At 36.9% G+C, this 13,510-nt stretch overlaps 1 pseudogene; it reads right to left on the reverse strand.

The window, feature by feature from the left end:
* Positions 1-284: 284 nt before the first annotated feature.
* The window catches only part of LOC141590303 (uncharacterized), a 472,729-nt pseudogene continuing 459,503 nt past the window's right edge, over positions 285-13,510 (reverse strand).

Raw genomic sequence — 13,510 nt, forward strand, 5'->3', positions numbered from 1 at the left:
TTTTTCCAAATGCAAAATAAAACCACTACTTAATATTAAGCTGCATGTCCCAATGGCCTCCACATGTGAACTAATCTGGTTTCCTGAATAGATTGAAAGTTCACTACCCACTGGTTTCCTTAGGTTTGTCATACCTTGCAAGGTATTCGAAACATGGATTATAGTTCCAGAATCAATCCACCATGTATTATGATTAACATTAACCATATTGGATTCATAACAAACAAACGCGTGAAAATTACCTTTCTTCTTTAGCCAAGCCTTAAACTTAATGCAGTATATCTTCATGTGTCCCTTCTTTTTACAGAAGAAACACGAGACTCCTTCTTAATGGCTGGCTCAGCTGAAATCTTTCCCTTTCCCTTATCTTTAGTGTAACCCTTTTGCCTCTTTGAAGAAGAAGCAACAGTAAGGTTCACCTTCTCACTTTCCTTCATCAATAATCTGCCCTCCTCTTGAACACACATGGGCATAAGTTCATTAATTGAATATTTATCCTTATGTGTATTATAAGAGATCTTAAAAGGAGCATATTTTGAAGAAAGAGTGCATAAAATGAAGTGCACAAGGAAAGTGTCAGACATGGTAACTTCCAAAGTCTTAAGTTGAGCTGCAATATCCCTCATGTGCATGATATAATCACGCACACCTTTAGTCTCGGTGAGCCTCAAAGATGAAAACTGCATTATTAAGGTACTAGCAAGAGCTTTATCAGAAGTTGCAAACTGCTCATCGATGACCTTATTTAGATCTTTAACTTTAGTATGCTGATCGACAGAACCACGAATACTAGCACATATTCTGGTCTTTATGAACATAATAGAGAGACGATTAGATTTCTCCCACTTTTCATAAAGATCAATTGCTTCTTTAGTGCTTTCTTTAGTTACTTTAGGTGGTTCGTCTTTCCGAATAGCATAATTAATATCAAACCATCGCAACTGCAGTAGCATTCTCTCTTTCCAAACCTTATAGTTATCAATATTCAATTCAGGAATGTCAAATTTAACATCAATAGAACTTCCAGGTAAAATTGCTGCAAATATAATAAATAACATGCTTATTACCAAAGTTGAGACTTTAAACTTAATCATGCTTTACCAATGTAAATCATGCTCAAATATGAATCTAGAGACATAAAACTTGCCTGTGGGCTAAAGTTTTAGTCAATTAGATACATAAAATTTTAACTTTATGACAATACTATCAAATCATATACATCTCTTAACTCCTGTGGGTAGATTAAGAAACAAGATTCAATATATTATCCTAATTAGTCATACAAATACATACAACAAGATTCATGTGGGTAAGTCTCATTATATTACATACGACTAATCACAAATAATGTCTAGTTTCCACATGTGATTTCAAAATAAAATTTCAATTAATTAGAGATGTTATGGCTAAACTCTAACTATTAAAACTTTGAATCACTCGACATTAAAATTTAATCTATACTCAACTTAATGTATATAGGAAAAATATATAACCAGAAAACTTAATTGGTCTAACTCTCTCTATATATGATTATAAACAATTACAAGAGTATAATCACTCGCAATAGCACAATACTAATAATACCATGCGAAAAATAGATAATTAAAGAAGCAAAATTTGCCCACTATGAGCCAAAGATAACAACATGTATCGAGAAGACACATGTATCAAGAAGAGAGATGACAAATTTTTGTAGTCTAAACTCTACTAAAAGCTACGGGTAACAATACCAATAAGGCAAATCTCATGTCTACAACTTTCCATGATAAGGCAACTTGCTCATCGTTTAATGTATATTGCTAATATGTTGTCCACCAACTACGGCATAGGCAAAGGAAGACAAAACCGGATTACATATAGTAGACATGCGGTTATAAAATTTCTCACGCATAGTAATAGTTCACAAAATACGAATGTTCAAGTCAGATCTATAATAACTCAAATTAAAAACAATTTCGTAGCATATATATGAAGGCCGTCATATTAAATTGATATTCAGATACCAAACAAGACAGAGGCGATTACTCGCTCTGATACCAACTATAAGTGTTATAGTCTAAAATAACATGTTCTAGTCTCATAATGAACATGTATAAACTGAATGCGGAAGCGATAAAAGAGATCGATTACTTACCTCCAGCCATTGCTTGAAATAATTGATCCATCTTAATGAAACCCAATTTCTTATGCTCCAAATCTGACTTGGCTTCCAAACCCTCAGCCTCACAATTTAGATGGTATATTTTCTTAATGAGGTAGGCTTGGTGAACCTTAATCAGAAGAAATATGTTCCCCTTATATAGACTCTTGCCATCAAAGAGTCAACTGAACAGTTTCCTAAATTGTGAGTGTTAACTTATGGGAGACAATAGTGGAAACAAAATCCTAGGTAAATTCCACCAAACAATGGACCAACTTAATTTCCATAAAATAACTTAATTAAATATTAATATAATACTTATTTATTTTATGAAATATCTTACAACCGGAGTGTATGATGATGGTGATGAATATAGTAATGATGAAATATAGGTGGTGGACTTGACTCGGGTTTTGGTTCCGAGTTGAAGAATGTGAGCTGCTGGGTTGTTGGGTTCAGAGCCGCGGTGATGGCTCGCACTTGCTACTGCTCGGTGGTTGCGAGCTCGGTGTCGGTACTGCTGCAAATTGGTGATAGTCTAAGATACTGATATGTCGAAGTCATTATGTGACTACCTTGAATTTCACTTGGCTTTTGTTCATTTCTTTGATCATTTAACTCGTCTTAATTTGACTCTCTTATCGATCCCACATCGAACCGGTACCTATAAACATCAAAATAACAAAAGTAGTACCATATCCAAGGAATATAACATTATTCGAAATAATTACAAGTAAATTATTAATTACCAACTAAACTAGTAAATGAGCTATTTTACCATAAAAATGCACAAAATGATGTAAGTAAAGGAATACGACGGGGCCAAAATGACACTAAATTACTACTTATCAGCTTCCCACTCCAAGAGGGATATGCACAATAAGGACTTGAGTACGAAGGGACTCGTGTGGCTGAGACACGACTTATGTGGCTCATAATTTCGCACATTTAGTCCCCTTAACTAAGCCTCATTTTGCATACTAATATAGCACTAGTTTTAAACCCGTGCAAAAAAATGCACGGGTCACAATAATAGACGCTATCATTGAATACATAAGCACAAAAAAAAGCGTGATTAAACATTCAATGCCGTGAAAATATAAATAAGTCAATAATTAGAAATTCGACGTACTTATAATATAAGGTACTAATCATTATCATTAAATGTATAATATGTTACCATGTGCTAGGTTGCACGAAAACGGACACGGACACGCGACACGGCACTTCAATATTTTTAGGACACGGCAAAAAAAAATCAATATACATATTTGTAACATTTCGTGTTTGTTATGTTAATTGATGTATCAAAAGTGTGTGTTAACCGTGTTAGAAATGCGTGACGTCCGTATGTACGATGTACAATACCCTTATGTTGTTTAAGTACGGGAGCGAACTTCGGGACGAAGTTCATTTTAAGGGGGGAAGACTGTAACACCCCGTGTTTTATATATAATCAATTAAACGGATATTAATATATATTAGTTACTATACATTTTATATATTACTATTTAAGTCGGGTTAATTGTTGAGTCGATAATTACGTTAATTATTTTACTTGACTCGCGTTGTATCGATCTAAGTTAAGTGAGACGGGTTTAACTGAACGAAGTCACGTTAGCTAATTCTTTTACAACCACGCGGACCCATGACATTTACCCACTTACCCAATCACGTTTACCCATGACCCATTTACCATTTAACCTAAACTTTTAACCTATTTACCCTAGCTCTACACAACCCTACTCCCTCCTTCATCAACACCAATCATCAGCTTTCACGCAAAACGAGAGAGAGAGAGAGAGTATGGGTGTTGGCGGCGCAGCAAGGAAGGCTTTAGGGTGGCCCTGGTGGCTGTGGTGGTGGCGAAAAAGGTAAGAGTTCAACCCTTTCCTCTGATTTCGCATTTCTGTCGAGTTGATTGGTTGTTGTTTCGTGTCTTAGGGAGGGGATAAGGGTGGTTGGCGTCGGGGTATATGGGTAGGGTGGTTAGTGACGAGTGTAGTGGTGGTGGTTATGGTGGTTTTGGGTGGTGGTAGTGGCAGAGAGAGGTGGCGGCGACGGGGGTAGCAGACGGGTTTTAAACGGGGGTTTTCGGGCGGTTTAGAATGGCTAGGTTGGGGTGGCACCACCGTGGACTAGGGGAGGTCGAGACGGCGGTGCCACCGTGTCCAGGTTCGTGGGCCGACGGCGAACAGGTCGGTGGTGAGTTGGCGGTAGGAGGTGTTGGTCATGGTGGTAAGGAGAGAACAGGAGGTGTTTGGTGAGGCGTGGTGGTGAACCGAGGCCAAATGGCGGCGCTGGTTTGACTCGCGGGGGAGTCGACCCGATGGGGGTGGTCGTTGGTGGTCGGGTCGAGTGTGGGGATTGGGCTGGTGGCTGACACGGCCTCGTGGTGGCGCGTGGGAGCGTGTGAGCGCGTGGGAAGGGGGCGGTGTTGATGACGGATTGCTTTAGTGTTGAAACGGGTTTTTGTCATTGTTTAATCGTTAGAATTCGTTAAGTTATCGTATTCTTAATTAATTAATTAATTCCCGAGTGCATTAAAATAATTAAAGACGGGTTTTGAGTCGGGCTACTCGAATTGTTCAATGTTGATTCGGGTCTTCTTAAATCGTTTAATTGTTTAATCTTTTATTTATCATATTAGTTATTCAATTTAATTCCCGAGTCAGTTAAGTAATTCAAGTCGTGTTTGTTAAAATGAAAAGTTACTATATCGGGAAAGTTTCCATTTTAAGAAATACTACTTTAGTAACTTCCTATGTTGGGAAGTTGGGTCAAATACTAATCGGGTTATGTAGTTATCAGTTGGGCATAAGTTTGGTGTCGGGATTGTATTTCGGGAAAGCTTCTATTTTGGGAGATTTCTATATTTAGTAGTTAGTAATTATAAATATTATAATTGTTTTAGGTGACGGATTCGTGAAGGATCGATAATCAAATTCGTTGCTTTATGTTCGACTCGCTTGAATCGCTTAATTGGATTTGCTGGCACTTTGAGGTAGGGAAATACACTTGACCTATTATCGTTGTTGGTGAATTGTGTTGACTTGATTCATGGTTGTTGATTTACGTGATGATTCATATACGGGAAGGTGTTTGACTGAATTGATTGTATTGAGTATGATATCACAACATCGGGTAACCGCATGATTTCATGATTTATCGATTCGATGATTTATATATATTGTGTTGCATTAATTTCTTTTGAGCATTCATATGCATTGGAGATAGAGGATGTTGTGGTGGTGTGGTGTGGTGATGACGATGTTGTGATAAGGCCCAAAGCGGGTTCTGCGGACTTGCCCTGGTGTCCTCAACGAGGAAATGGCGAGATCGGCTACGATCGATATATATATAGTCTACCGGGGATCGGTATGGCTGGGTTGTCCGGGGAATGAGATATGAGATATGAGTTGAGATGGAGATGGTGGTGACGGAGGAGCATGCATATCATATTTTGTTGTTTTTATTGTTTCCCTACTCAACCTCGTAGTTGACCCTGTGTATTCGTGAACACCTGTGATGACCCAAATATTGGCGAGCAGACTTGACAGGTTAAGAGATAGAATCGGGAGCTGGATGGGCGTGAGACACTGGATCAGACGACTTAGTAGCTAGATCATCATCTAGAAGACTTTCACTTTTATTTATGTTAGTTCTTTGTAATTTGACGTAAAAGAGGTTTTGTAATAATTAAGTTAAAGTAATTATATAATTCTGCCTTGGAGTTTAATTTGTTATTCACTACCTCGGGAAACCGAGATGGTAACAGTCCGGTTTATTAGGGAATGTCTTGCTAAAGGCTCCTTCATAAACCGGGGTGTTACAAAGTGGTATCAGAGCGAACGATCCTCAGGCCTAAACCAATGAACCCAATGAACATAAGAAGAGTCTAAATAAAATGAACCCCGGGATAGAACTGTTAGGAGCACACTAAGGTAAGGTATGAGTTAGGGGCCCCCTCACACCGAACAGACCCTCTCGGTTTGACCCGAAACCCCGAGTGTATATGAGAGAAAGGGTAGAAAAGTTGCTTGAGGTTGAACATGAAATTCAAATATCGTTGCCTAAGTATTAACTGATTGATACATTGATTATTGCATAATCGAGTTGATGTATACCTTGGGACCCATATATTCTAACCATTCTGCAGGACAACGCTACGGTAAGTATTTTGTATGAATGATGACGTGATCATATGATGTTGTGGAAATGAGAAATAAATTTTCGAGTTCAGGTTAATAATCAATGAAGTGTTGTGGTAGTCGTGAGCGTGAAAATAATTGCAAATTGATGATATACATCTGGGTGGATGTTGAATGATGTGTTGATAGTACTACTATGTCTACTAATATGCGGTTATGTGATCCCGAAGCCATGCTAGTATAGTATTGTGATAGTAATTAGAAACACTATTGAATTGCATGTTTATAGTCATAGCAATCGTGATTAGATTTAAGGAGTAGATCGAGATGCGAAGGGATTCTATGGGATAGATGTTCACGTAAGTACAGTGTGAGATTTAAGTTAGGATGAGTTATCGATAGTATGGTTGTAAGAGTTTGGGACATAGGAAATGAACAACTTAGTGCTGAAACTTGTTTGTTTGATTGTACTCTTTAATTGACCTTACTGCCATTTCTTTTCTGTTTATTGCCTATGGATGAAAATTTTATGAGAGATAGCCTTGGGAGTTAGTATTCATTCGGCGTTAGTTTCATGCTTATATGATATACGGATTAGGAGTAATAAATGATTTAGTGGGCTGTGGTCAGGAAGTTCCTGTGCAGTGATGTTTTGACCAACGATTTTGTAAAAATCCTCATTTAAATCGTATTAATAAATTTTGCATAATTCCAACTCCATCGATCAGAAGATTCGTATATGTTTTCAAATTGATAAGTCACGAAAATTCTTGATATCTCTATATTAAATGGTAAGTTTTGCAAACTGACCCAAGTTTCGGACCAATTGCTGTCACATACTTGTTTGGACTAACTGAGTTGTAAAATTCTTTAAAAATGAAATTTTTGTGCTTTAGACCTAATTCTTTTTCCCCTGTGTTTTTAACTCTCCGTGTTTTATAAAAATAATATGAATCAAGTTTTAATCGAACGGTTATTTATTCGTAAATTTTGGAAGTTCCAACGTGAATCAAAACATTTAAAATGTGCGTTCTATGTTGAATTTTCATACGATTGTTTGGTTAATTCATGAGCTTTAGTAATGTGAATTTATAATGTCCTTATATGATGATAGTAGCACGCATGTTCGGTAGTTGTGTATCTTAACAAGTGATAAAATTAAAGTCTAGTTGATAACATTGTTGGCATGATAGTATGAGTGAAATTGAATAGCTTAAATTGATTCTTAATCAAGGGTGAAATATTTTATACGAGTCCAGTTGTTGCATATTTTATATACATTTGGCATGTTGTAATGTCTCTGGTGTGTGCATCATATTTGCATAGTGGTCGGATATATGTAAATATAAAACTATATTGTTATATCTTGGTAAGTTGATGGCGTTAAAAGTTAATTGATTGTTCTAATATACACGCATGAATAATTATAATAATTATGTCCAAATGTTTACACATGGATGGTAGTAATGAGTATGTCTAAATGTTCACACATGTAGGATGCATCTGAGTTCTAATGTCTTTCATATGAGTTGTGTGCCCATAGTTATATTTATTACCTTCATCGCATTAAATTATTTCTGTAACACCCCGTAATCTCGGACCATTATTATATTGCGGAAGTAATTTATTAATCAAGTAAAATTTGATATTAATGTATTTGAAGTAATAATAATTCAAAGAAATATAATTCTATTATATTTTTAAGTAAAGTATTTATTTTGATAGTTTCGAAATGTTTAAAAATAGTTTAAACCGTGTAAAAACTTTTTATTTCGAAATAAGGGCATATCGGGAAAAAAATGACAACTCTTTTGAAAATTGGGCAAACGATTTTGGAAATGGGTCATATGAGTACTCAATCTTCTTGTAATCTCGTGTTTAAGAACTTTGGTCTTGTCGGAATTTGCATTTGACAAACGGTTCTAATTATTGTCGAAACGAGCCAAAACCGACTCATGAAATCCCGCCTAAAACCCGTCTCCTTTCTCCCTTTCCCGCGGCACACCTCCCTTCCCCCTTTCCTTCTGATTTTCTTGTCCAACTTCATCTTCCTTAATGTTCTAAACAATTCCTAAACATAAAACACCATTTTCTTATCTTTCTAAGGTAATTTCATCATAATTTCTTCGTTTCTAGTCCGATTTTCGCAAAATTTATATTTTTGGAATCCTCTCTTCAAGAGCTACATCCTAGTATATTTTAATTTCAGTTTTAATTATGTCGATTTTGGCTGATTTTGGGCATAATTTCGGTTTTGTGCTTATTGTTGTGTTTTTAATGTTTATTTAGGTGAAGATTTAGAAGACGAGTTTGGAGACTCGTATATAGTTGAAGATAGGGGTTAGTTGGCAGATTAGGGTTTGGTATTCAAGGTGCTAATTGATCATTTTGTTGCTAAAGGTAACATATTTCGAGTTACTCGACGGTTTAATGTCACAATCTTGTTTTCTTGTATGATTTTGTGATTGTTGTGTGAGTAGTTTATTTCACATGATAATATGGGTTAAATTCATGTCTAATTCATGTCTTTTGTTAGTTTAAGTTCTCATATTAGTATGGAAATGAATTGGGAACGATTAATTGATGCTTCATACGATGTTAAACTGAACAAAAATGGAGAAATGGAGGGTTGGGGTTGTCGGCCAGCAGGCCCAGGCAGGCCCATGGCAGGCCCAGGCAGGCCCACGGCAGGCCCTGGGTTGGCCCGGGTTGGCCCGTTGCTTGTTTCGCGGTTTTTCATGCATTATTTGTCGTTTCGGGTTTATTAATGTTAAATTTAGTATAAGTAACATATGGGTAATCTTTTGAAATGAAGCATGTTAGTAGTAAATATAATGTTAATGGTAAAATTATGCTTATATTGGTAGTTTGCACATGTTAGGATAGATTATAATATGAAATTGTAATGAATAGGCTTAAAATGAATTTTATAGCGATAATTGCAATGTTTTGATGATTATGCCGAAAACTGAGCCTTAGTCCCTTTGACTGAATCGATGTCAGTCAATTGTGTGATTGGTCAGCCGCAATTTAACCCGTACTGTCGCAAGGGTCAGGGGTTGCGGTAAAAATTCGGTTGGATGAAATTTTGTATGAATTGGATAATTGACCTTATTCTTGTTTTAGGCCATTTATTAAGTTTTTAGTTCACATGTGTTGTTGGTTGAATTTAATAGTTTCTTATATTGTTGAAATGGCCCTAGATTCCCTGAAACCTTTAATATTGTTAATATTGTTAGAATTGGAATTGGTATTGAATACTTCTTGCAGGTTGTTGTGTTTGTCATAGATAGGCCTTTATAGTCTTTGACGAGTATATGTTCACTGCTTAATAGCCTTTGTGTTCCTGACTTGGTGGGATTATATCCAAGTTGGGGCATGACCTCGTTGCTTATTTTGATAGTAAGTGGCCAGCTTAAGTACTAGCCAACCCTTTGGTGGACTCCTTAGGGTACTCACTTTGTTTTAGAAAAATTGTGGGTCTTGGGTGCGGTGGTGTGTATCCGCATGTCTAGGTCTGCGCAGATTTTAGGCTAGGGTTGTGTTGTGTCTTGTCCATGTCTTGATAGAACCTCTGAGCCAAGATACCGGTTCGATTACCTTCCCTACCTCGTGGTATAGACTCGAGTTACAGAGTGACTATTGACCGTACTAAGAACTTATGCCTATCTTTGATATATTGTCCTTTCTTGTATGGTGATTTTATGAATTGTAATAGGTGAGATGCAAGCCGGTTACAATTGATAAAGTTTGGATTACTGCTTGTTATATGTTTCACATGATAGTTTAATTTGGTCAGTTTAGAGTTCACTTGTTAGAATATTTGATATCTAGATTATTTGTGATGTGGTTTACATGTTACGTTACATGTTACATTAAATATGACATTTCGTGGTGGGGAGGACTCAAGTTACTCCCCACCGAATTGTGGCTTTCGTGTTTGTATAAAATGCGATTGACAAAGTTGGTGATGCTTAGATGGGGTACACAGACGAGCTAGTGAGCAAAAGAACCTTGGACTTAGTTTGGTTATATTTTGTAGTAAACCTTTAATCTTATGGTTGTATTTATATTTTGGAGGGACATATGTCTCCCTCTTTTACTTTGGGTTTGTATCACTATATTTTCTTGCCTTTAGCTTTGTTATGTAAATTAGTTTGTTAGCATTTGCAGGTTTTGGCACTCTTCATTTGGAAGTGTTTGTGAATGGTTTAGAAAAGTTTTTAAAATTACGAGTTTTGTCTAGTTGAACCAATTACAAACATATCCCGTCGGTTTTTCGGTAAATTTTATGTGTTTATTTAACGTTAAAAAAATGTGGGTGTCACATGATTGGTATCGAGCTTGTTGCTCCCGACGCACGTTTGTGCACCCCACTTAAAATCACTTGACCTTTAAATAATAAACTTGAGAGATGGGTAGGATGGGTAGATTTAGGATTTTATGTGGTAGTCTCTTTGTGATTGCTATTTGTTAGGTGCTAACCAATGTTCTCTTTTGCAAGTTGGCCCTCCAAGAAACGTAGATAATGCAATCCTACAAGCTAGGTTTGTTAATTGTTAGTTATTAATTTTCATGCCGTTGAAGTTATGACGCGATCTTACTCGTTGGTGACCAAGATTGAGTGGCCGTTGCCGAATGTTGAAGATTGGTTATGCCAAATGAAGGATGCTTCCACTTTCTCGATATTTCTTTTCGTATTCAGTGTACCTTACCTTAATATTTCAATCTCGTTGTCTATTCGTCTTTCTAATTCCTCTTCTCTCGCCTAGGTAACTATTCTTCTATTCTTTCTCCCGATTCATCCTTGGTTCGTTTTCTTCTTATAATAAGAGTCCTTGAGGACACCTTCCTTTTATTCCGCTGGATAGTGCCCTTGATCAAGAGAACCCGGTTTTGAGAGAATGTTTTTAACTGAGCCTCGTATGTTGGGGTGAGTGAATGTATCATTGGAGGGCGTGGACGAGTTGAGAAATTGATTGTTTAAGGTTTGAGTTGTATATGAGAAGATAACTTGGGACCCTTTGGTCTTGTTTGTTAGTTGTGCTTGATGTGAGAGTCTTGTGAGTTGAGAAACACCTTGGGATTTATGTCTTTTGAGAGCTTGTTTGTTATAGGTGATTGAGCGTGGGTACTACCTTAGCACATAAGTTGAAATGAACCTAAGCTACTTCATTTGAGAGTCTCGATGTTTCTTGTGGAGAGTTAAAGGAATGATAGTTAGCCCCAATCTTGGTAGGCCTTGAAAGGAATACAATAGGACATGGACGTTGCTTAATGGATTGGTATCGTACTTTGGAATTAGTTAGTTTGTTAAACCTTTTGAGTTGACCAAATCTAGTATAGAGTAGCCCTTGTTGACCTTATTAATCATATCTGAATTTGGGAATTTTGGTGGAAAGTTGTTCGATGTAGTTCGTGAGTTCAAAGATGCGATTCTAATTTATGGTATCGGAGACTAGAAGTACGAAGTGGTGAGATGATAGTGTAAACAAGTCATGGTACTTGGGGATGACATAGCAAGTGAAGTTCGATGACGAGAATTGTAAAGGTGATACTTTGGGACTTGGATGGTAACAAATGAATTTGTGTGGTGAATTGATTTTGGCTCTTGGAACCAATTGAGTTGAGGAAAACCTACCATTGTGAGTCCTTGTTAGTCCTATGATATGGTAGACTTTTGAGTCTTTGTTGAGCACCTTAGTGATGTAACTTTATCATAGCAATCATAAGCTTTGAGGAGTTTTTGGTTAAGCGGTAACCCTTTCATTATGCCGCTGCTGTTCTCCTCTCCTTCTCTTTAGCGTTCGTTGAACCCCGTTTTTTTATGCCGAAGTTTACGTATCTTCTTCTTGCCCGAGATATCTTCTTAACTCGAGTACCTCTTATTTCTGTCAACCGTTATCTTTACGGTCCGACTCCTTAGTTTCCTAACTTGTCATGCTCATGCACCCTTCGAAAATATTTTACCGTTTCTCTATCCCATTATAACTTCTTATCTACTTAGTATAGTTGGTACCTTGTTGACCATGTTTACAGAGTTAGTGGGATGTGATTTGAGGATTTTTGTATTTTGATTTTTGTCGGGAATTAGTGTAGGAGTTTGTGTCTGTATTTGACCATACGATATGAGAGCTAGATTTTTGATGGAATTCTTATGATGGCAATGTTGTAGTCTCCTTGCGAGTTAAGGTTCGCGTGTTTTGGTGGTATAAGACTCACTTTGGTTTCGATTTGATGATGAGACTAATGGGATTAGTTTACCTTGGTGGAGTATTTCTATGGTTATTTTTGATTTGTTTTGGGCATTGTTCGTTCGGGGATTGTTCGTTTGGGGATTGTTCGTTTGTCATTTGATCCTTACTTTACGGTATTGGGGATTGATAGCTAAGTCTGTGGAATATTATTATAAATTTGGACCTTATATTTAATCCTTTGAGGAATCTTTCTATTTGAATTGGAATATTGTTGGGAAGTAGGATAGTGAATCTTGAGTAAACCGATCAGATGATTTGTGTGATGAACCCATTTATCTTATAGTTAGTGCTAATTATGGATTGGATAGTGCAACTTGTTGCTTGTGGGTTGGTTTCAAGCATGAATGCGTTTTGGGAATACTGAATCTTGGTAAGGGTATAGTATTGTTACTAGTTTCGACTTTGGATTTTGATTTTGTTCGGTGGATGATATTAGTGGAAACATTTTGATTGGGAAATGGTTAAGTTATAATTGTAGAGGATAAGATTGTCTCAAGGATTAGCTTATGCGTAGACTTGTCGATGAGTGGTTCAGATGGCTCTTTGGATTAGTGTGGCCTCTGGTTGTTGCCTTGTTGATGTTCGGAGGACCTAGTAGGATGACTCTGTGGTTGGAAAATTGAGTGAACCTTTCTCGATGGACCGATCTTCCTAATTCCGATCTCCGACAATTGTCATTCTTGCTATTCTGGCTTGTTCCGTGGTGTTCGCCTTTATGGAACTCATTTGACCTCTTGAGTAAAGCGTCTTGTTCGTTGACATGTTTATTGACTTCATCCAAAAATTCCACCTTTAAGAGTTCAATTCCTTCTTGTCTGTTGGGTGTGAGTTCCCTATCGCGACTTGCACTTCTCGTTCCCGAGTTGTTTTCCATCTTGCATAGATTCTATATAGTTTGAGTAAACTTTTGGTTCATTTTTTTTTTAATTTGGAGTTAAATCTACAAATTGACCTCTTTCTAT

This window comes from Silene latifolia, chromosome 7 (assembly GCF_048544455.1).
Source record: "Silene latifolia isolate original U9 population chromosome 7, ASM4854445v1, whole genome shotgun sequence".
NCBI classification, from domain to species: Eukaryota; Viridiplantae; Streptophyta; class Magnoliopsida; order Caryophyllales; family Caryophyllaceae; genus Silene; species Silene latifolia.